The following is a 25,277-nucleotide window of genomic DNA, read 5'->3' as shown; positions in this document are numbered from 1 at the left end:
TTAAGGAGTTCTAATACAATGTAGGGGAAGTTTGTGTTAACCAAAAAGATAATCTTATGCTGGGTTATAAGCTCTTTTCAAGAGGAACCTGAAAATGGCAGCCAGGCAGATGAGTGGCTCTCGTTCTGAACAGTGCTGTCCAATTGAACTTTCTGTGATGATAAAAATGTTCTAAGTCTATGCTGTCCCCACATACTGTTGAGTGCCTGAAATGTGCCTAGTGAAAACTGCAGACATGAATTTTTAATTTACATAATTTTAATTGATAAAATTTAAATGTAAGTAGCACCATGTGACTGAGGACAAGTAGAGCGCACCACACAGCTCTAGAACCCTGAGGCTCAGGAAGGGCTTCCAAACCCATCACCAGCATCCTCAATTTGCATGGCATCAACTACAGAAACTCTGACAGTAACAAAAGAGTGGGGCAGAAAAGTTGTTCCAACAATCATGAAATAGGAGGTGGACGCTCTCCAAAGTGCTTATGGCTTTTTAGGAAACATACTCACACTCCTGTCTCACTGATTTTTGTGACTTTTCTCCCAAGATGATACTAGTGCTACCAGTAATATCTCTGGAAATGCCCCCAATGCAATGGTTTCCAAGCCACATTCTTCACCCTAGAGCCTGCCACGGTGTTTCAGAGACTCTACAAACATTTCATTTGAACTGCACTTTTAAATATGCTTAACCACTCTTAAACAGTAAACTGAAACATTCAAGTGATGTGAACAAATTTGATACTTCCACCTGTAGCCTGATGCTGTCAGGTTAATTTGTTTTTATGCCAACTTTATAGACCTTCTTCTGTGGTCATCTCCTGGGAAATGGAGAATATTCTAAAGTTACAAAGTAAACGTTATTAAAAAACAAAAACCTTACCATTTCCCTCTACTTACATGTATGAATCAGAATTTTCTCCATACTTTGTAACCAAAACAAATAAACAAAAAAACATAAGTAGAGAGGGAGGAATTGGGTAATGAGGCTCTTATAATGTGGCAACAGCCATCACAATTTCAACTTTTTTGTACAACCAAACATCCTCAGAATTCTCTTTGAGTGCATTTTAAATAAATTAATTTTAAAATTATACTTGCATAATTTGTAAATTGCAAAACAAATTTGAGGTATTCAAATGTTCCTTTTGCTACTTTGCATACTTATGTGCCAAGTAATGTTTTATTTGTAAAATAAAATATTTCATTGCTTAACGAAAGAATTTGACAACCAATAGGTATAAAGATGGGGCGTCCAGTAAATGCTAAGGGGACCACCTCCCTTCTCTATTGAAGGATTATTTCCATTCACCCCTCTTGAGGTATGTCTGTCCTGGTTGAGGTAGGGTAGAGAAGTGATAATATACTAAATTTCAACCCCACTAGGAGACAGGCCATGTGATACCAATTAGCAACACCTTGTCAGTGATGCTGAATCCAAGCATGGAGGACTTTATTTGACCTTATAGAGTCTGACTATGTGCGGCCATTCAGCATCTTCAGGAAGGGTGCATCTTAAATACTAGCAGGCTATTACTAAAAATCAACATCTCCCACCCCAGAGACAGAGTGCCGAAATACCTGTGAGTTGTTGCTAGGAGAAGGACCTTGTCTAATGATGCCTCTCTCTCTCTCATCCTGCTTATTTCTACTTCCTTACCTTTAGAACTAATTTTCCTCTCGGGACCATATACAATTTCAGTGCCTGCCTGAAATTTTTACATCGATGAATAACTGTGACAATTGTTGTTGCATTTTTAAACATACACAAGAAGTGAGGCCAGCAACATTGAGACTGCAGTTGGATTTCAATATTTTAAAGTACTACACGTTCCAACCAGGGTTTCATCTGGTGGATGTCTGTGAAAATCAAGAACTGATTGGAAAATGCCACTAGTAAAGAACTTGAGAGTAAGGATCCAGAAGGATGCAACAGAGACCCCCCAGGAGGGAAATACACTTAACTATGGTTCATCTGTGTGAGCGAACCCTCCAACAGGATTATTTCTTCTGCTTATTTGATCCTTGTCCACACTTGCTTATTGTAGGATAATTTCTCTAACCACCTTTTCTCCCACAACGCCCCGAAAAAAAAGAAAAAGGGAAAAAAGCCTGCTTTATTTTACAGCTAATTTGCTGTAAGCACATAGCCCAGCTGCTCACAATGAAGTAAAAGAGGAAATGGGAACAGAGGGAACCTTCTAATGAAGGAGGGTGGGGGAGCGGCAAGGAGATGGAAGAATAGGCTAGGTGCTATTTGTATGATTAAAGGCAAGCAAAAAACAGGCGTAAGCAGATTCATCTTGAGCCTAGGAAAAGAGAAAATAAAAGATAAAAATTACTGAAGAGCAAATAATTTGTTCAATATGGTGTTTTAACCGGCCAAAAGAAATCTGTCCCACCTTTCTGTTATATGAAGTTGTTTCAGATGTTGCTCTTGAATGTGTGTTATTACTGGTCCATTGCTTGTAGACAGGAGATAATTCTAAAAGCAGATATTAAAATTTGCAATTCTGTAAGGAAGGAAAGTTCAGAGAGGTGGGTTTGATTGATACAATGGAGAAAGATTTAAATGAAATAATTTAGGGACCATTGGGAAAATGGCATCCTAAATTTCTGTGTTAGCAGACTGCAAGCTTCGTTCTTACAAAATATTTATTTTTAAAAACTAGGAATGATCACATTCTTTATTGCATCCTCCATCCTCTCTTCTTTCTGCCAACTCAGCATTCACACCCTCACCGTTAGCAAGACCTCCCCTGACTCTTCCCCCTGGGACCACATCAGAAGGGAGTATATTTTATACTTGTGTACTTTTTCAAACTGCAGAATATGATATTCATATGGAAATGAATTTTCTGAAATTTAGCTCTCATTCTTTAATAGTGTAACCCATTATGGGGGGAGGGGAAGGACAGCTTATGAGCCAGAGGAGAAAATAAATAGGTTTAATATTTAGGTTTATATAAATGTACTGAATTGGTCTGTATGATAATAGTGCCAAAATAATTAATTTGAGCCTGGCCCTTCTCATTTGTTACGGAGAACAGATTGCTGTGGTCTAAGGCTTCTGTGAAATCATAAAAGAATCAGCCCATCATCACTTTCAGCTCAGGGCTCCTCTTGTGTCTTCCCCTGGTGAAGGCTGAGGCCTCATTTCCTCTGGCCCAGCTGGGGGTTCCATTTGGCTGGCCTCAAATCCTCATTCTGAGAATTGTTTCAGCACCAAAGGAGCTTCGTGTCCCACCTCACATCCGGTAGCTTTTTTTTTTTTTTTTTTTTTTGTGCCTGCTAATCTTCAGAAGAAACTAACATTTGTAGTTGCTACTTGATCACAGTGAAAAAGAATTCCTCCTGCCTAGGTTTTAATTCCACTTAGTAACCTGGAATAATGTTTTGAACCTCATGGTTGCTGACAACTCTTGCAGGACACTAGTGGACAGAGCACTCACCTTGGCACAATGAGATAAGAAAAAGTCCCCTGAAATCTGAAAATAAATAATAGAAAACTAACATGGACTCTATAAAACTAATACAGCTTTGGGCAGCCTACACGCCCAAATAGACACTCTTGCAAATTGGCATACAGGACATCCCTAGATCCAAGTCCAGGAATGAGAAAATAATACAATAATTTTTAAAAAGCCAAAAACAGACTTCTGCTAGATTTGAAAAACTTTGATCTTTCACAATGGAAATTTATTTTTAAAGAACAGTCATTGATGGGGAAGAGAGAAAGACTAAAACTTGTTTTGGAGCTTAATCAAATGTAGATGGGCGGTGGCCAGGGGAAGGATAAGTTATTCTGGTTTTTTTAGTTTGCTGTCTCACTTTCTTGTTTCTTTTCTTTTCTTTTCTTTTGTTGTTGTTGTTGTTGTTTGTTTGTTTTGTTTTTGAAACGGAGTTTCTCTCTGTTGCTCTGACTGGAGTGAAGTGGTGCAATCTCAGTTCACTGCAGCCTCCGACTTCCTGGTTCAAGCGATTCCCTTGCCTCAGCAGCCTGAGTAGCTGGAATTATAGGCACCGGCCACCATACCCAGCTAATTTTTGTGTTTTTAGTAGAGACGAGGTTTCACCATGTTGGTCAGGCTGATCCCAAACTCTTGACCTCAGGTGATCCACCCGACTCGGACTCCAAAGTGCTGAGATTACAGGCATGAGCCACCGCGCCTGGCTGCTGTCTAATTTTCTCACCCCTCGGGCACCTGAAACTCTCTCGGTGTACTCGCCCAAATGGTAATGGACCCCTTCTATACACATGAGCAGAAGAGCTGGAAAAATGCTACAATTTAATAAGGAAGGGGACAACAGAGCACTAGATAACTGTGAAAGGAATGAGGAATTGCTCTCCGTAATATCAGGGAATGATCTCTAGGATAGATTTTATTGAGTGGCAAATGTTAAGTGAAGAAAAGGGCAGTTGGCAACTGTGTATCTAAGTAATGGGAAGAGGAAATGTAGATATAAATAACTATACAGTCATGCATCACTTCATGACTGAGATGTGTTCTGAGAAATGCACCGTTAGGCTATTTCGTCATTGTGTGAACATCATAGAGTACACTTACACAAACCTAGATGGTATAGATCTTTTTATGTGTGTATATTTTTTCATATGGAAATCCAAATGTACCAGCACAATGGTACTGAATATCAGTTACTTCCCCTAGCAATGCCAATGTCAAGTGCCGTGTATCAAGTTGTTATATGTGTTCCATTATACTCTTATGGGACTACCATCATAGACGCAGTCCATTGTTGACCTCAACGCCATTATTCAGGGCATGAGATTCATAAATGTACATATATGTGTAAATAAATACTATTGTCATCAGAGGTGATTTTGCCTCCCAGGGGATATTTGGCAATGTCTGGAGGCATTTTGAATTATCACCACTAGGGGAAGATACCTTAGTTGTCATACCTTATGCTTGTATCTTGGTTTTGAAGGTTAGACTTTGAAATCATGTAAATATTTTACATAATTACCATGAAAATTAACTTGTAAACAGAAAAATCACAAACAAAATTAAACATATGAATCCACGTTTGACCAGGTAGCATAGCTACATGGAGATCAGTGACATTAAAACACGGGCATCGACCATACAGCCTAACAGGAAAAACTCTAAGCCTGAAAGAGCTGCAAAATTATCTTAATGTCATTTCAGTCATACTTTTTATGACTGTCTTGGTATTTTGTTCTAAAACTGTTTTGTGTATATTACAGGATAAAACAAATGAGTAATTATTTGGTGTTATTGAAAATCAGGATGTAGGCATAAGAGAAAGAGATACAGACATAATACAGAAGGTAAGTAAAAATACTTCAGTCCTGAATTTGCATGGAAAAAATTCGGTATAAAAATCACAATGTACTAAAAGATGTTTATTTTCTACCTCTGCCAGTGGCCTTTTCAGTGAAAAGGCCTAGAAATTACAGTGAATATAGCACCAATGTGCATGCTTAGACATGCAAATTATGATCTCTAGATCCCATGTTCTGGGAGAAATAGGTGATTTCAGTTCTGAGGAAAAAATATACAAGATAAGGGTGGAACATCCTGTCACAGCAGAAATCAAGGAAGCTATTAAAGCTACTACTGTCATGTTAAAAGGTTCAAAAGCCAACTTGAAGAGGCTCCACTGGCCAACCTTGGCACAATTAGAGCATAAATAATAATTACAACAGATTGAAACATATCAAAAATATTTAATTCCATGAATTTATATTTTGTCGAAATATGAACTTTGCAGAATACTAAAGAACCGAAGTATTATTGCTTTATTTCCTTTGCATAATACTAAAGAAACCAAGTAATTGCTCTGGAAACTAATAAATAGAAAAACGTTGAGCATTCATACTGGTATTCCTATGTAAACAGTACATCTGGGTAGTCAAATAGTTCATGAAGTAAAGTTTCTCTTTGTAGATGTATTTTAGATAATTATTTATTAACAAAGATACAACTAGAATATTGTTGTCCCTATGAATCAATTATAATTATAGATAATTTAAAAACTTCAGCAGATATTTGAAGGTATTAGAGATATTCTTAATTCCTTAGGTTGATAATGATATTATTGGTTTTTTTCTTTAAAATCCTCTATTTTAGAGTTTCATGCTAAAATGTTTATGGAAGAAATATGTGATGTTAGGGATGTGCTCAGAAATAATCCATTGAGGGGAATGGGTACATACAGTTGAAACAAAACTGGCCAACATTGATAATCACTGGAAGTCATTGATGAGTATTTATGGATTTGTTACACTTGTCTCTCCATTTTCACGTAAAATTTGAAATTTTTATGATGAAATGTTCTTGAAAACTTAAAAATGAATAAAAGTTTTAAAAAAGAATGGATGTCCCTTAATTTCTCAATATATTAGGAATATTTTACAGTAGTCTCTCTGGTGAAGAGGTGACTGCAGAAAACATACTTTGAGAAACATTTTGTAAGAGTCTTAAGAACATTATCAAAGAAGTTAGCTTCCTCTCCACTCTGCACACCTTATGCCCACCCATCCTAACCCTGTAAAGAATCTTAGTAAGAAGTTATCTTCCTTCCCCACACAGGTAACTTCCCATTCACCCTGGGAACATCTCATTCTGATGGATGCTACAAAGAAGATAATATCAGCTAACACTTTACTGAACACCTTTTATGTTTTAGGCCCTTTACATACATTTGTTTTAATCTTTACAACAAGGAGGGCATTAGTACGCCCATTTCACAGATGAAGAAAGAGAGGCTTAATAATAAGTGAAGTCACTTGCTCATGGTCACACAGCTGAGAATCTTTTTTTTTTTTTTTTTTTTTTGAGATGGAGTTTCACTCTTGTGGCCTTGTCGCCCAGCTCACTGCAACCTCCGCCTCCCAGGTTCAAGCCAATCTCCTGCCTCAGCCTCCAAGTAGCTGAGATTACAGGTATGTGCCACCATGCCCGGCTAATTTTGTATTTTTAGTAGAGATGAGATTTCTCCATGTTGGTCAGGCTGGTCTTGAACTCCCCACCTCAGGTGATCTGCCCACCTCAGCCTCCCAAAGTGCTGGGAAAACAGGTGTGAGCCATAGCACCTGGCCACTAAGAAGCATTTCATGCAGAATTTCTGCACGGATCTTTTGGACTTCGAAGACTGCACTGCCCCCTGCACCATAATGAACCCATACTTAATTGTGCTGTTTGGGCTAAATTTCTCCTTTCCCCAAGCCCACAAAACTATTTTGTAATTTCCTATGCTGACAATCATGAAACTTAAGTGTGCATCAGAGTTACCCACGGAGTTTGTTTAAAGTGTAGATTCCTGGGCAGAATCAGAAACAGAAAAGATTCTGACTTCATGGATCTAGGAACAGGGCCAAGGAATCTTCATTTAGCAAGAGATTCTGATGGAGGTGGTCTGAGAACAAAGCTTGGAAGGACACTCCTCAAATCCATCACACTCTTCAACTTCAAACATGTTATAATATGATCCTAGATTCTTTGGTTCCTGGCAATACATGACTTTAAATGAGTAGATAGTTACTCAGCTTCTTCAGAAAGTCTTTTTGTCCTGTTCTCTCTTCCCCCAGAATAACATAAAATCATCCTTGTCATCCCAGTAATAACGAGTGCACTAGAACCAATGTTCTGAGACATATAAAGGCCATGCCACCATTCACACGCCTTTCTTGAGACTGGCCACAATAAGCTGAATTTAAAATTACAGAAGCTCAGGGATGTAATTTACCATTAAGATGGGCAGTTTAATCCTTCAGTTCAGCTAAATATCTATCATAACTGAACATTCCCCAAGTGCCAGGTATTGTAACACAAAGATGAACAGGACACAGGCCTTCCTTTGGAAACTTTGTTTAGAAATTTCTCAGTGATCATGACCTAAGCTGAGCTTTGAAGTCAGCTACACAGTAGAGAGGGGAATTTCTCTACTGAACACATAAAGTAGTAAAGCCCCAGAGAGGCCTGGTGACCTGCCCATGGTCACGCAGCTATCTTGTTTTGAGCCGCTCACTGTGAGAATGAGCTCAGTATCTTAAAGATGTACAATGTCAAGGCCTGGAGGAATTAAATAATCTACCTGAGAGCCTTCAAGACTTTTGCAGCCTCCCCCAGAGACTCCAGTTTACAGTACATAACTCTTCCCACAATCCAATTCATTTTTGCTTAGGATTTATCAGCCACAAAAATGGGTTTAACCTTTTGAGCTTCAGTTTGGCACCTCCTGCATTTCCACCCTCAAATGCTGTCTCCCACCCCATCTGGCTGTGGCAAGACTCCTTCAAAGACCAGACATCTCTAAAATTAGGCATCGGCTGAGATTTATGCTGATTCTCTTGATTCAGTCCAGACTTGTCAACTTCCCTGGAAGCAAGCAGAATGTTCCATAAATTACTGCAGCCTTTTACCCACCAAACTATTTTTAAAGGGTGGTCTATATCAAATGCAATTAAATCTGAATTGTTGCCTCAATAACTCTGCCTTCTTTCTTTTCCCGTTCGCTTATATGCTCAAGTGTATTCAGCTTGCAATACATTAAGAGCTCAGTTCGTCACTTTTGTCAGCCTCTGGAGAAATGGTAAGAGCAGTGGCACTTTCTGTTTCCCGTGGTGTGGAAGCAAAGTCTCAGAACACCTCATCTTAACACGCACTCTGGTTACACGTGTCACACTGATTCTGACTCCAGAAAATGTTCTGGTGCTAATTAACAGAGGTGCCCAGGGAATTAAACTCAGAGGAAGTTCTAGGACCCGAGGGCTCAACCAGGTCTTACTGTCTCCATCAGTTTCAAGGATACTCACTTGCACTCTGGTGAGTCCCCCGTTACCTGACTATCATGTAGCCACTGGATTCCATGCCTGCCCTGGACTAAGCCTCGATTTCCCATCTCTCTGGAGTTCTTCCCTGCATAGGTAGAAGTGAGGCCATGCTGAAGGAGTGGTCCTGAAAGCCCTTTCCCATTTCTCCCCTGCAATCATCCCAAAAGGCAGAGAACAGGATTGCATCTCAATGAGAGAGGATGTGTTTAATGAGGCATCTGAGTCCATTTTTCTTGTTTGCTGGCAGCTTTTAAACTTCATGCCTCCCTCATCCAGTGGTGTCCCACCTCTGGCCAAGCTGATAAGAAAGTTGGGGTGCTCCCTCTCTGGACTTCTGGGAACTCTCACCCCAGCCCCACCCATTAACCACAATAAAAACCCGGGCCAGTCTCCTTTCCTTGCTCAATGACTTGGGAAGTCACTTCAGACTTCTCTGTGTTGCTTGCCTTGCTCTTCCTAGAGACCTCAATTATGTAAGTAATAAATGGTTTGTATCCTCTTGGTGTGCATGAGGCACCACTGATCTTGATATCCAGACCAAATTTTAGGCGGGGGCCCATCTGCCTCTGCAGGTGACCAGAACAATATGTTTTTCCTTCCTCTTGAGACCACAGTCCCACCAAAGCAGGTCAGTGAAAGAAGCAAAGACCCTGGGGCCTCCCTCACTATGGCTGCAACCTGAACGTGTCTCCCCATCTGGCTGACACCTGATGAGGCCTTGGGACATTGTTGTTCCTGCAACACATTGGCCAGAGACCAAAATCTTGCCCTGGCTGTAACCACTTCAGCAATTATCCACCTAAGTCCTGCCACTTAATTTTTCTCTACATTGGAAACTGTCTATATACCACATCTCTCTCTCCTGCCACCTCCAGCCCAGCCCTGCGACTAACTCAGTGTGAATTCATAAGATGTCCTTTCTTGAGATACTTTATTGCCATCTACCAGAAAAAAGTGGTAATAGCTATTGAAATCTATGGTGATGGAAACACAGGTGGCTCCCCCTGGAGTTGTGCAATTCATAATCTACAAAACCATAAGGAGAGGCCCTGTTCCTACCAAAGCTAGTCCTAGTCCTTTCCTGAATTTCAGGGGAACCATGAGTTCATGACAAACAAGGCAGCCTGGCAGATTCCAGCTTTCTTGCCACATCAATATCAGCACCCCTCATGTTGGAGGAAGGTGGCTGATGGTACACCTTCTGCATCCCTTGACTGACAGTTCATCATCCCTTAGTTCTCCATGGAAACTACCGGTGTTTTCAGTGGGACAATTCTTTCTTGTATGTGACTGTCCCTTGTACTGCGGGACATTTGACACACCAGCAACCAGGCACAAATACTAGGTGGCTGGGGAATGCCAGTTACTGTGGAAACCCAAAGCATCCCCTCCCACATTGCCAAATGTGCACTAAGGTGATGGTGCACCCTGCCCCAACAGTTGAGGAGCACATGGCGATCTCTCTGTATCTGCCTCTGTCTCTAGACTATGCTCTTTACAAGGGCAGGCATTTTACTTTCCACAAATCTACCTCCCTACTGCCTAAGCACAGTGCCTCACTAGAGTACCTGTCATTTTACCTGAATTGAAAAAGAGCCCTATAGGACTGACCGGGAGAATTAGCAAATCAGGACCTGCATCTGCGTGGAGGGCAACTCACGCTCTCCTCACCTCACTTGCTAGGAAACAGCCCAAGCTAGCTCATCTCCACCAAAACTCAGAGTGCCTGGTTCTTTAAACTCTCTTCTTGACTGGAGTGCATCTGCCTATGCCCATTGGTGTACTTGTCACCCACAGCAGAAGCATTGATCACTATAGCTTCTCTCATTCTCTCAATAATTAGTAACAAGTTGCCTTTTCCCTATGCCTAGGGAACTGAATAGCAAGTGTCTCCTGCATGGGAAAGGAAGAATAAGATAAAGCATGTGCTGACAAATAGAAATAGTGAATCACTTGTTTAAAAAAAAATGTGAGGAGGTACTGAATCAGGATTTCTGCCTTACATTCTGCTGCAATTGTCCAAAGTTCTTCAAGGGATTTATATGTTTATTATCTCAAAAACCTGTGTTGAATAGGTAGGACTGGCAGAGCAGGGGTATTTGTCTACCCATCATCCTTGTTCCTTGCTAACTGACCCTGGTTTTGTTCAGATGTCCATTCTCAAGAGAAATGACCCCATTCCCACCTCGGGGGTAAATCTAAGCCAGAGATTGTCCAAGTACAGCCCAAGGCCAAATTTTCTGCCCCGTCACCTGTTTTTGCATGGCCTGGAGCTAGGAATGTGTGATAGTTCATTTTGTGTGTCAACTTGCCTGGGCCATGGTGCCCAGATATTTGGTCAAACATTTTTCTGAAGGTTTCTGTGCAGGTGTTTTTGGATGAGATTAATACTTAAATTAGTGGACTTTGAATAAAGCAGATTATCCTCCATAATATAGGTGAGCCTTATGCAATCAGTTGAAGGCCTGAATAGAACAAAAGACTCACCTCCCCTGAGCAAGAGGGAATTCCATCAGCAGACAGCCTTCGGAATTGAACTGCAACATGGCTTCTTCCCTGGGTCTCCAGCCCACCAATCCACCCTGCAGATTTTGGACATGCCAGCCCTCCACAACTACATGAGCCCATTTTTAAAGTCTCTCTCTACATATAGACACATCCTATTGGCTTTGGTTCTCTGGAAAACACTGACACCAGAATGGTCTTTGCATTTTAAAATGGTTGTATTTTAAATGGTTACATAAGCACCCACATTAATGTCCTTAATTTTGTCTCATAGCCAGCAAAGCCTAAAATATTTACCAGCTGGCCCTTTAAGAAAGTTTGCTGAAGTTGATGTCTGTTCAAAGCCAATCATCTCTGTTCTACTATCTTTGCTAGTGATTGGCTTACAGATGGAATCTGTCTGGCCAGTCTGATAAGATGGAAGTTCTTCTAGGGGGCTAGGGGAAAGGCTTATTTGCTCAGAAGAAGGAATAACAGGATATGAGGGTTGGTGCTGCTGCAGTCATTCTGCAGGCATGAGGTGAGCCTCAGCACATGGTCACCTCACTGAGGATACCAAACAAAAAGATGGAAAGGATCGCTCATGATATCGTGGAGCTCTAGAATTAATACTCTGTCTCATTGCTTCTTGTTGTGTCAAACAATGAACTGCTTTAATGTTTCCAATACCTTGAGTGAGAGTTCTTGTTACTTGCAGCTAAACGCATCCTGATACTGCATCTGGAAAGCGAGGGCCAGAGGGGTTTCATTTTTCTTGTTGGTGCCCCCAGATAGTGAGTGATAGACCTGGAACTAGAATACTGGCTGCTCTAAACTGAGAACCCTTAAGTTTCTAGTTAGACAAAGTGTAGTGTTTCATGAATGAACTGAGACTAGCTAGGTAGATTCAAGTGATTTCATTCTTGCTGGCGTTTTGAGGGAACTATTTCATAACAAAAACTATACCCACCACCCAACTTTCTTGCATTTACTTTATTTTTTGTTAAATATTTAAGGAACCAAATCATTGATAGTTTCCCAAGAAAAAAGAGTCTTAGAAAAATACCAACAGTACAGTATACATACAAACAGGAGAAAATCTGTATCCCTGGCCCGGCCATTCTGGGTTTTTGTTGTAGTTGCTATTTGTTTGTTACTTATTTTTTTCATCACTAGGACAAAGAGTTTAATTTCACTAGCTACTGCTGCATGAATGTTCTAACCGGAGAAATTTTCTTTCTTGTTCTCTTATACTACTCAAATAGTCATTTTTATGCTGCAAGGTCATACACTTGCCAGCTACTTAACCTTCACTGCGGCCCCTCTAGTGGTCTCTGTTCCTACTGTGCCCATTTCACAGATGGAAAAAAAAAGGTTAAATGACTCTCCCCAGACTACAAAGTGCAGCTCACCACAACCAATATCACATAGAGAACAGAGATGATTACTGCATCTCTCAAGCCGAAGCTCTCTTTGGGTGTTGTTCCTCAGATAATTGCCTCCTGCCCCGCCCCCCCGTAAGTGTGTCTATAAATGTGTCACCTCACTAAGGATACCAAACAGAAAGATAAACAGAAAGGTAGAAAGGATCACCCATGATATCATGGAGCTCTAGAATTAATACTCTGTCTCATTGCTTCTTGTCGTGTCAAACAATGAATTGTCTTAATGTTTCCAATACCTTGAGTGAGAGTTCTTGTTACTTGCAGCTAAACACATCCTGATACTGCAGCTGGCAAGCGAGGGCCAGAGTGGTTTCATTTTTCTTATTGTTGCCCCCAGATAGTGGGTGATAGACCTGGAACTAGAATACTGGCTGCTCTAAACTAAGAATGCTTAAGTTTCTAGCTAGACAAAGTGTCTAACCCCTCTCCAGGAGTGGAGGGATTCACTGCAGTTGCTCTCTGCCTGTGGTCTTCCACATGGAAATCTGGGATCCTCACACAGCCTTACCTTTCCTTTGGGGATCTGATTAGTTCTCAGACATTTTTTAAGCCCAGGAACTAATGGAGAACCAGAAAAAAATTACCATCTGCCCAGTTTGCAGTCATGGTTTTGTTTTATTTCAAATCATCTCAGAATCCTGTACTTGTGATTTTGAGTTGTGTTATAATTAAATCTATTCTTTAGAATTATGGACCCACATGTAAGGACCCACATAGATCCTAGACATTAATCCTGTCCAATTACTCCATCTTTGCTTCAGAACATCCAGAGCTCATCGCTAGAAAACTCTTCCTAACATTGGGACAAAATTTTTCTTCCTGCCTCCTTTACCCACAGGTTGTAGTTCTGCCTGCTGGTGCCTTCCTGAACAAATACATTTCCTCTTTCACAAGCCAATCCCTCAGATATTTTAAGACTGCTACCTTATAACCCAGAATTTTCTCTTCCCCCTGCTAAACATCCTCAGTTCCCTTAGCTGCAAAGCCAGGAACCTGGGTCCAAATCTACTCAGCAGTCTGACCAGTCTTCTCTATAAATGGGCTCCAGGAATTATGAGAAACTTAATTGAACATCGAGCTTCCCAAATTTCCCTCATACTCATGGGTTTTGTAAATTTCCATTGAATAGCATTTTCCTTTTGTGGGCTTATTTCTTATGACCCTTTGGAAACATATGAACTTAATTGGGTTCCTATAATTCCATTCATTTGGGTCTATTTTTCCTAGAAAATGTTTGCTTCCCAGTAAAAATCAGAATAGGACCAATTTGCTACACCAAGGAGCCCGGTTTTCTTGCTAGCATCATTAGCAATGGGGCTGTTTTGATAAAGGCCAATTTTATCTACAATTAACACCCAGTGTCTGATTTCAGATGCAAGCTAAATGTTGTCACATGTATTTTAAAATAAGTGAATGTCCCATTAATATGTGTGAGCCTCTTATGAGTAAATTCAAAATTTCCCTGTGGCAAAGGAAGGTGATCAGAAGCCTCAGAGACCAATTTCAATCAATACCGAGAATAAATGATAACATTGCCTTAATCTTAAAAGAGTCCTTGTAACCAGAGAGTCATTGAAGGCACAGCTTCTTGGTGAAGATTTCAAACCAATAACTAATCAATCAACAATAATTTTTGAGGACCTACTTTGCACAATGCAAAATAATAACTTGGCCTGCAGTCAGAACATCAAGACTGACACAAGCCTACCCTGGATTTTGCCATCTGGTTGTGGAGCTAAGACAACACATCTGCCTTGGAACCAATGAGGCCACACCTACTAAGTACCAACACATGGAGTAGATCATTAGTGCCGAAGCCTTGTAGATGGGGAAGACAGCTAACATGTGAGTGCTTGCTCTGTGCTCACAGCGCTATGGACGTTATTTCCTTTACACACTCCAGCAGCTTGACTTGGGAGAGAAGCGAGTCAATGCAAGATAGTGACTCTCAGTCCTATCTTCCTGGAATGGAAGAGGATAAGACCCCAAACCAAACTGCAGGACGAAAAACTTCCCCTTGTGAGTAGTTCCCAGAGCTGAACAGGTGACACTGAGCTCCAAACATCTGAGCAGAGTAGGGAAGGGAAAGGAGGAGAGGAGGTCCAGCAGGGTACTGTGGGCAGAGGGACTGCAGTGGCACCAGGCTGGGAAGTGCCTGTGGGAGATGCCCCTGAGGCTGTTGAAAGTGAGGACAATGTCCTTGGCAGAACGGGAGGTCAGGGCCCTGCGGTCCCACTCCAAAAGTCATGCCCCCTCCCACTCCCATCCTTCTGAACTCCTAGAACCAGAGTGAGAAGTGACCTTGACATTCCTCTACCATCCCTCCATTTTGAAGCTGAGGACAACATAGTCCAAGAAAATGAAATAATGTATACATATCACCTTGATGCTTCCTACTTAGGCTGGGATTAAGCGCAGGCTTCTAATTATCAGTCTGATCCCTTTCCACTGAATCATACTCTCTGCCAAACCAGGTTTCTCTTCAGCATTTCCCATCTTCTCCTCCCCTTTCTCTCAGTTTCTCACATACAGGAGGGGTTGTGGTGCCCTGTCTACACACTGAAATCAATAGCACCTTACACAAAAGCCCGTTAGACTGACATGACTCAAAACTTACATGGGAAGGGAAATAAGCTTTGTGCATAAGTAACTATAAATAAAAGCCCAAAACTAGTGAAAGTTTCTAGATCTCCTTTTTATTTAAATGTTCCTCATTTATATGCAACCAATTCACAAAAGCCCACACACCAATCTGTAATGCACCTGGTATTGTGAGAAATTGCCAGTTTGGTAGTGTCATGTTTTTTTCCCTCCACAATAAAAACTGCACAAGTTCATGTCCTTAGGGTGCAATCATCTCTTTTCCTTTCTTTTAAATGACTCCCCCAAACAAGTAGGTTTACGAAATATAACAAATGAAACAGGTTCTAGTCCCAATCTTCTACCAACACGCATCCAGGTATATTTTAGCGTGAGGATGTCTAACAGCTCTCTCTGATGTGGCTTTGTACCACACTCGTACCAAACCACAATCTGTGTTGGCCTGCAAGAGCTGCCATAACAAAGTGCCAAAGACTGAGTGGCTTAAACATAGACATTTATTTTCTCATTGTTCTGGAGGCTGGAAGCTTGAAATTAAGGTGTCAGTAGGGGTAGGATCTTCTGAGACCTCTCTCCTTGGCTTGTAGAGGGCTGTCTTCTCCCTGTGTCTTCAACTGGTCTTCTGTCTGTGTGCATCTGCATCCTAATCTTCTCTTCTTATAAGGGCGCCAGTTATATTGGATTAGAGTCTACCCTGATGATCTTTTTCTAACTTAATTACCTCTTTAAAGACCTTATCTCCAAATACAGCCATATTCTGAGGTGCTGGGAGTTAGGACTTTAACATATGAATTTGAAAGGAGCACACTTCAGCCCCTAACACTCAGGCCTCTGACTACCCCCAAATTCGTGCCCTCACATGCAAAATATATTCACCCCATACCAACGGCCCCGAATGTCTTAATCCTTTTCACCATCAATTCAAAGGACTCTACCTAGAGCAGCTCTTAGGGCTGGCACTTGAAGAGGCAGAGAAGAATTAAAAGAATGTGCCATTTCTCATCTGGGACTGGAGTTTAGGCCTGGCTTCCAGCACCAGAAGAGAGACTTTGGCTAACAGGGTTACTTCCGCTGGAGAGATGTGAGGCTGTCCTGTGGGGTTGTGCAACCCTGAACACTTTTAGAAAGGAGTCTGTTTCTCCTGAATCACTGCACAAAAGCTTCAAGGGTGAAGTGGTAAGACGTCTATGGAGAATTCATCTCCTATTGCCTCTTGTTCAAAAGGAGCTGATCGTCTCTGTTCTAGGAAAGGAATACAGAGAGCTGATTCAGCTTACCAAGAGTAAAAATAGCTAAGTGGACAGCTTGAGCGAAACTTAGCAGTTCACCTGTTTTTCCTATTATCAACTACAGAACAAAGTGTATCAAGGACTGCAAAGTTAGAAGCCACTGTAAAATCAGGACTCTGTGTAAAAATCCTCTATCTGAAATTGAGAAGAGATGGCAAGCTGAAAATAGACAGCTGTTTCAGATGCTTCTCCTTGAACAGCTGCCAGGGGACCAGCAGTCAACGGGAAGCCTCGATGGCACTAGTTCGGGGAATGCACTGTAGCACGTGGCTGTCAGCAGGATCCCATCAGCTCACATCCAAGGGGAAAAGGCTTGGGCTTCCCGTCATCATTTGCCAACTTTCCAAAGTTCAGTGTTATGTTCAGGCTAGGCCAAAGTGTAGTTGTGGGTCAAGTTCATTTTCGGTGGTGCAAGGCTGGAACCTTCTCAATAAAGATGCACTTACTTAGATACCTATGACTTCGGAACTCTAACATTTGAATTTACAATTGAGTCCTTCAGCCCTGCTGACCAAAAGCAAGCAGAATGTCCAAGAGGGTGAAAATAGAGATGAAGACAACCTTCATGAGCTCTGCTGCTGCCCCTGAATGTTACTCTGGTGCTCTAAGAAACGACAGTCTAGGCTAAGCACGGTGGCTCGCTCCTGTAATCCCAGCACTTTGGGAGGCCAAAGCAGAGGCTCACTTGAGGCCAGGAGTTTGAGGCCAGCCTGGGCAACATAGTGAGACCCCATCTCTGCAAAAATATAAATGTTAAAAAAAGAAATGACAATCTACAATCAGTTCCACTGAGGTGTAAAATAGCCATGTTAGGGATTTGATAAGGGAGGAGGGCTTTGGGCTTGAGAAAAAAAATACACACACACACACACACACACACACACTCCTTTTTAAAGAGAGAAAAGAGACAACTTGAGACTAGCAAACATGCCCCAGTTTGTCCATCCTCAAACATCATTAGATGAGTCTGTCATGTTGACAAATAGCCCCCACTAACAACAGGCCCAGCAGACAGCAAACACAAGCAGGGTGTTCGATTCCCACTCCTCTCAGACGCAAATTGTGGAACGCAGGAGGCCTATACAGTGCACACATGTGATCTAAAAATACCACGCCAGCCTTGTCTTTGTGGGGATTGCTTCCCAGGCGACAGAGGCCCTGAGGCCTAGGACCTGCCCAGGGGAGGGGCAGGGGCCTCTGCCTGCACCAGGACTAATTACTGGAGGACCTGGGCAGGCAGCTGCCGGGCCCTGCTCCCCATTTGTGAGCACGTTGCAAGGCAGTGGTTCTAACTTTAGAACTGCACTCTAAACTTTGATCTCCCATCACTGCCTGGCTTTAGGCAAAACATAAACTTGAGAGCTGCAACATATTTTTTAAATCTTATTCCCCTGGCAGTTTAAGAATAAGGACAGGAATTATTTTCAAATGAGAATCTTTGCCTGCATAACACAGGCTTCCAAAATTAAGCAGAAACACATGGCAGCTCTTATTATTAAATTTCCCTTGGAAAACAATGGTTTAAATTAAGGGGAGGGGGGACAGTTTGATGAAACTTTGAAATGCGAAGCTTCAAGTTTAAAATAAAAAATGACTCTACTGTTTTGTTTTCTTTAAAGATGATGAGGGAGTTTTTCTAGCTTTACCATTATTAATCAATTTCTACCAATGTTTAAAGTTGAATGCTTGGGGTTCCAAAGATAAATGACTATTTTTTCAAACTGAAGTCAGGTGCTAAGGGGTTTTCTGAAGTACGGAGAGAAATTTGCGCTGCCCAATGGAAGCATCTCTCCATAAAACGTATTTCTAAGAAAATCATGGTGGTGAAATTTAACTGTATCATAATCTTTACCTGATTCTGTGTAGAATTCAGTAAGAAACAGAAACCTTCTAGCAAAGTGTGCTTGTGCCACAATTAGGGCCAGCCACTGGCATCCTCTATCATCAAACTAAATCAAAACACAGCTTTCCTCTTCTCCCTAAGAAATTCCCAGAAAGGATTTGGGCAAGAAGATGTTCTTAGAAACTGCACCATCTCAAACCTCCCAGGCACTATTTAATTCTTCCTTCCCTTTAAGGACTAAATCAATTCCTACCTTCTCAATGAAGCCTTTCTGATCACCTCATTTAAAAGTTTCCTGTGTCCCAATCAGCCCACATCCTTACCGTGTGTAGCGCCCATTTGGAACTTATTATTTCCTGTTGGATGTTGTTAGTGATCTTAGGAGTGTGTCTCTTCCCTTTTGCAGCTACCTTATAAGCTCCATGGTGGTAAGGATCAGTGCTTTCTCTTTTTTGCATACCTCATTGGGCCTAGCTCAGTGCCCCAACCAGTGGCTGAGTTCCTGTGCCAAAGACTGCAGGGGATACCGGCAGTGCTTAGTAATGACAAGAAGTTATCTTCTAGCATCACCCAGGGGATGCCCTGGGGAACAAACACAAAGGAAGAAAAGACACCTCAAACTACTTCCACTCGCCTTCTCACTCATGACCCCTAACAGTGCCTGGCTGTGCTAATGGAGGTGAGGCAGCCTGCTGGGCTCACAGCAAAGTGGTAAATTCTACTATCGAGGCTCAGCTTGATGCAGAAACGAAAGGAAAGGAGAGAGAAATTGTCCCCACTCTGATTTTGCAAATGACTTTATTTTTTGACTTCTGTCAATATTCATAACTCTGCTCCACCTTCATGCCCTGGCCTGATTTTAAGCTTCTCTGATTAAAGGGATGATTTCTGTGCAGTGCATTACCGGCTGCAATAACATCCATTCCCCACCCCCATCCCCCACACACAGCCACCAGTTCTCATGCCATCTCTGCAAAATTTTTGAAACAGCATCAATACCAGTTGTAGAAAAATAAGAACATCATTCACCAAACTTGGTTTATGCAACTGAATTCCAGTTTGGAGAGACTCCCTTTCTCTTTATAAGAAACTTCTATTCTTCTTTCAAATAGCCAATAAATCTCTACCCAATTTTGGATAGAGATTTCATTGCCTGAATCATGAAGAGACATCAAAGGTTCAGAGGAGAGAACTTTGCCCAGGTGAATGTGGAAAAAATAGATGCCATCTGTGATGTAAGAGCTTGTGATTCACAGTGTGGTCCACAGACCAGTGTCATCACCTGGGAGCTTGTTAGAACTCACAGTAAGAATCTCAGTTTCTTCTCCACACCTACTGAATCAAGATCCTTATTTTAACAGGATCCCCAGGGATTTCTATACACATTAATATGGATTAGAATATCCAATAAAAGCTGTCTCCCCATCAGAAAGCCTTCTCTCTCCAATTTGTCATGCTGCCCTGAAATGCTCATTATAGAGATGAACAGGATGGGGGTGAGCCATGCTTTTTCACCTTTAAATTGGAAGTTCACCCAAGATAAATGATATATTAAGGCAAATCAGATACTGGTACTGAGGAGCCCCTTTCCATGGGAATCTGCATTTGAAAGGGGGGAAAAAAAGGAGCTAATGCTTTGGACCCTCTAGGAAAATATGTGCCCTGGTCACGAGGATGCTAAGGCCATGAGAAATGCTCTGTCTAGATCCAGATGTGGAAGACAGAATCCCTACAATGGAGGCCGGGCATGGTTGCTCATGTCTGTAATCCCAGCACTTTGGGAGGCAGAGGCAGGTGGATTACCTGAGGTAGGAGTTCAAGACCAGCCTGGCCAACATGGTGAAATCCCATGTCCACTAAAAATATGAAAATTAGCCGGGCGTGGTGGTGGGTGCCTGGAGTCCCAGCTACTAAGGAGGCTGAGACAGGAGAATCATTTGAACCTGGGAGGAGGCCGCAGTGAGGCAAGATCACGCCACTGTACTCCAGCCTGGGCAACAGTGTGAGACTGTCTGAAAAAAAAAAAAAGAAAGAAAGAAAGAACAAGAGAATCCCTATGATGACAGACTTTCAACAGTTAGAAAATAACCTTCCCACATGGGTAGCCACATTCAGGAGGGCCTGAGGGCCACAGAATAGAATGAGGGCACCAGTGACAGTGAAATGGGCCATAGGGAGGGAGAACAGAGCCAAGACCGCAGACACCAGCTGTGGTTCCATGCTGAGGTACCTGGAGACGGGTGCTTCTGTAAACAGAATTCATCCAAAAAGCCCGGAAACAAAAAAGCCCTCAGTCTTCATCCATCTATGGGTATATAAGGCGTCAGAGTCACACTAGTGATGATTTCCACTACCTCACTAAACCCTGCCAGTTCCACCAGGCCGTCCCTATTGTGAGTTCCTCCACCATCTTGCGTGTTTCTGGAAGACTCCAGGAACTATCTCAAATCTATGAGGCATCAGACTGTTTCTTGCTCCCCTCTACAGTGCAGTGCCCTGTCCATCCTCCCAAAGATGGATGCTCATGTCCTTGTGGCTGAACAGCAGCCCATAAGCTTCTTCTAAGACCAAAAGGAAAGGTCCAATCCACCCACCCCTTAGTGTATTGTTCTGTTAGAGAGATACCTTAGCTGAGCTGTGGATACCAAGGGTAGAGTTCAGCGAAACCTCCCTCCTCCTCTCCCATCCTCAGACCCACCTGTGGAGCCAGTCAGCTTCAAGTGTCCTCACAGGAGCCACTCTCTCCTGGACTCTACGCTATGTTCATGTAATCTGTTATTCATCCCTCCCCATTCCCACTCTGCCACTTCACCAGACATGTCACTATCTTCCCGTTTCTAATCATGGATATGGCCCGTGTTCTTTTTCCAGTAAAAACAAGGATAAAATAGGGGATTGCACAGACATGGAACTGGGGATGAGAAGATAGTTGAAGGAGAGAGGTGCCACTGGACCCTCGCTCCTGACACAGCCAAATCTCACCATGTGCCACTGCAACACCCTGCTACACCCAATCAGTTTGTTAATAAACCAAGTGAACCAACTTTAAAATAAAATTCAAGGGGAACACAAAGTGACAGCAGCCCGAGAGAACAGCAGCAGTTCTACCCACTCGTGCTCATTTGTTCATTTATTCAGCACCTAAAACAGTGTCTGGCATAAAACAAGCCATAAATATTTGCAAATGAATGACCAAATGAACACAGGAATTTAGCAAATACAGGCTTACTGCCTGAATGTGCAAGTCTGTATGTGAGACACTAGAATGCAGCAGTAAATCAGAATCCACCCCTGCCCTGACTGAGGATCCAAGGGAATGAATAGATGATTCCCAGTCCCATGCCCATGTGTGATAAGTCATGCAAGCCAGAAACAGGGAGTAGCTGCAGGTGCACACGGGAGGGCCTGGGTGACACCCCCACGAAGGTGGCCCAGCAGAATTGAGGGGGGGTGCGCAGGTTATATACAGCCAAGGGCACATAGGCTGAGTCACAGGGGTTTGGGGTGCTTGATAACAGAAGCACCTTCTCTGACTTCTTGAGGCATCCCCCTGCAGGTAACAATAGTGAATATCATCAAGTCACGACCTGGGTCCCCAGCACTCTGGACTGGGGCTGGGGCCCAAGTTCCTTTATTCTGGGGATAGCTCAAGTCCACTACCAATGGCTGACAGTCATTAGTGCAAAGGCAGACAAAAGAAATAAGAAGCTGCTGTATCTGTAGTCGGGAGGGGAGCACTGGGAAGGACAGAATGGAAGTTATTGTATCCAGATACCAGCGGCCTTTACATTTTAAACATGGAGAGGAAGGAACAGGCAGATTAAAAAGTGGAAAATGGCGGTTTACAGAGGCCTGTTGAAGAATGCGTACGAGATGAAGGGAAGCAGTTTTGATAGCAAACCAGGGGAATAAGGCAGCTATCCGCCAGTAACTACTGCTTCAAAGAGAAGCTCAAGCGTCATCTAAGTAGTTTTATACAGTGAGTAAGACTGAGCTTGGTGGGGATTTCATTGAGTAATGGGATAAAAATTCAGGCACTGCTCATTCAATTCCAAGGTTCTCTTGCAACCCAGTTTTGAGCTGGAGGGAATTGTGTTTTGGTACATATTTATGTTTGAATGCAAGCCAGCCCACATTCGACAAGCACGGAGCTCTTTCATGCTCAGAAAAGGGGAAAAAAAAAGTTCCTGTTCTTGTATATTCTTTCATCCTAAACGTGAGACATTTAACAAGAAGCCGGTGTTGGCAAAGGTGTGTGTGTGTGTGTGTGTGTGTGTGTGTGTGTGTGTGTGTGTCCTAAACAAGTGTACATATTTGCTGCAGTGAAGGAGCCAGTTTTTCCATAAATGGCTAATGGGAATTTGATTAAGTGTTTGCAACATTAAATATGTTGTGGGTCACGTTGTAACTTACATTGTTCCCCAGCCATCACTTTTCCTTATTTCCTAACCAACCTCCATCCTGCCCCACATGCCACGTTCATCTAGGCCTTCAATAGGTCTGCTGTCAGTTCCCATACACTGGCTCAGGTGGTAGAAGTGATTAGTGAAGTCGGGCATCTCAGCCATTCCCACCTCTTACTTCCCAAGGTGTCTCATGTCACCAAATTACAAATCATCCACAAGCAGAAGATCAAATCCAGGCCGACTAAAGTCATGTGGAATGTGGACACTTGGGGGCAGTTAAATACCTTAGAGGTTTCTCCTGTAAGATTTGAAGCTTTGAAGGGAAAAATCAATGGCCAGCTTTTCAAAGGAAAAGGTAACAGGTGTGTCCAGGTGAGCCCCAGACAGATGGGTCTGTGAAAGCAAGTGCTTGTGCAGGTGCAGTGACGGCTCTGGCCATATGTCCTCAGCGGACATGGGCTGCAGAGGAAGGAAGAAGACCGTGAGTCAGAGAAGACAGGCCCGTGCAGCCATCCATGCCTTACTTGTCTCCAGGTATATGGGGCAGATCTGAAAGTAGAGAATAAGAACAGCAGATGGGATTTTCCATGGGTACTCTACTTCCTACTCCAAGTCATTCAGAAACATGGCTAAAATGCAGCCAGTGAATTTGGGGCCATAGAGCTCATCTCAAAACCAAGAGAATGAAACTGCCAGGATGCATGAACAGGGAGGGCAAAAGCAGGCAGTAAGAAGGGGAAGCTGAGTGGGCTCTGAATGTCACTGCACGGTGTAGGCCCTCACAGCATCTTGCTGAACTCTAAATGTTGGAACACCCCAACGGCCTGGGTCCTGCCTCCCCTGTCCCCTTACCCACACTCTCTCTGGGTAACCTCACTCAGCCCCACACCTTTACATCCCATCTATGCACCAATGGCTCCTAACTCTAAATCCCCACTCCAACCCTTCTCCTGAGCTCCAGATTCAAAATCTCATGGCCTGTTCATCCTCTTGGATGTCTAACAGAGCTCCCGAAGTTAATGTGTCCAAACTTGAACCCCAGATTCCCCACTGTGTTCCCAAATCCCACTATGTATTAGTCTTCACCATCTCAGAAAGTAACCCTCCATTTACCCAAGTGGTCTGGCCAAAACTTTGGGATTATCCTCTATTCTTTTCTTTATCTCACATCCCACATCTAATCCATCAGCAAGTTTTGTCAGCTCTCCCTGTAAAACACACCCCATTCCTACTTTTCATTGCTTCCACCACTATCAGTTCTGTCCAAAGCAACACTCCTTCTTTCTCTGATGACTGCAATGTCCTTGAACTGACTGCCTTGAGCCCATGCTTGCCACCTTGTGTCTAGTCTTCACACAGAAACCCAAGTGACTTTTATAAAGTATAAATTAGATTAGCCTGCTTTCTTACTCAAAAACTTCTGCTGGTATTTCTTACTTTTAAAATGAAGTACAAAGTCCTAAAATAGCCTAACCTCCATTTACCACCCCCACTCCACCTCCTTCTATCTCCCTTTTGCCATTCAGCCACACCAACCTCCTGGTTACCCTTCAAAATACATCACCTTGTTTCCTCTGTGGCATCTTGATACTTGTTGCTCTATCCACCTGGAAATTTTTCACATTGCTCATTCCCCTGATGCACTCAAAACTCTCTAATCCCATGTTACCTTTGCAAAGCAGTCTTTCCTGACCACAGATTCTAAAGGAGGCCAACCACTATCCAACTCTTGGATCCTCCTCCTCTCTTCCTTTCTCCTGTTCCACTCACAGGGGACATTGATCATGTTTTTTGGTTACCTAGCATATTTTAACATTCTTGTCCTATTTGAGAAATTTCAAGACTCCCCAAAGCAGAAGCCAGTGTAGTGATTTTAACAGTGTTTCCCCTAATATACATCTACCCAGAACCTCAGAATATGGCCTTAATTGGAAACAGGTTCTTTGCAGCTATAATTAGTCAAGGAGTGGAAGATGAAATCATCCTGAATTTAGGGTGGGTCTTAATTCCAATGACTGGCATCCTTACGAGAGAATGCAGAAGGAAATTTGGACACAGAGATGAAGACATCAGGAAGGAAGGCCACCTAGCAATGGAGGCAGGGTGACTCATGGAGCCACAAGCCAACAGACATCAAGTACCACTAGCCCCCATCAGAAACTTTTAAAAGGCAGGGAAAGGTTCTTCTCTAGAGCCTCCAGAGGGAACATGACTCTGTTAACACCTCAATCTCAGCCTTCCAGCCTCCAGACTGTGAGAGAATAAAGCCATCAAGTTTGTGGTAATTAGTTACAGCAGGCTTAGGAAACTAATACAGCCAAACATCTCTCTAGATGTTCAGTAACCAGGGCACAAGAGGGAGACCCAGATCCCCCCAGTCAGATGATTC

General features: G+C 42.6%; 1 long non-coding RNA gene across 1 annotated transcript; it reads right to left on the bottom strand.

Moving 5' to 3' along the window:
• Window positions 1-1,206: 1,206 nt before the first annotated feature.
• On the bottom strand, window positions 1,207-18,870 carry LOC135968315 (uncharacterized). The gene is made up of 3 exons (XR_010582985.1): window positions 18,806-18,870; window positions 2,402-2,512; window positions 1,207-2,308 (listed from the first exon to the last, which is right to left on the bottom strand). It is a non-coding gene; the product is annotated as an uncharacterized lncRNA (long non-coding RNA).
• Window positions 18,871-25,277: the final 6,407 nt, after the last annotated feature.

The sequence above is a fragment of the Macaca fascicularis genome, chromosome 18 (assembly GCF_037993035.2).
Source record: "Macaca fascicularis isolate 582-1 chromosome 18, T2T-MFA8v1.1".
NCBI classification, from domain to species: domain Eukaryota; kingdom Metazoa; phylum Chordata; class Mammalia; order Primates; family Cercopithecidae; genus Macaca; species Macaca fascicularis.
Note: the sequence above shows the minus strand (reverse complement) of the source record. Positions and strands in the feature narration are given on the sequence as shown.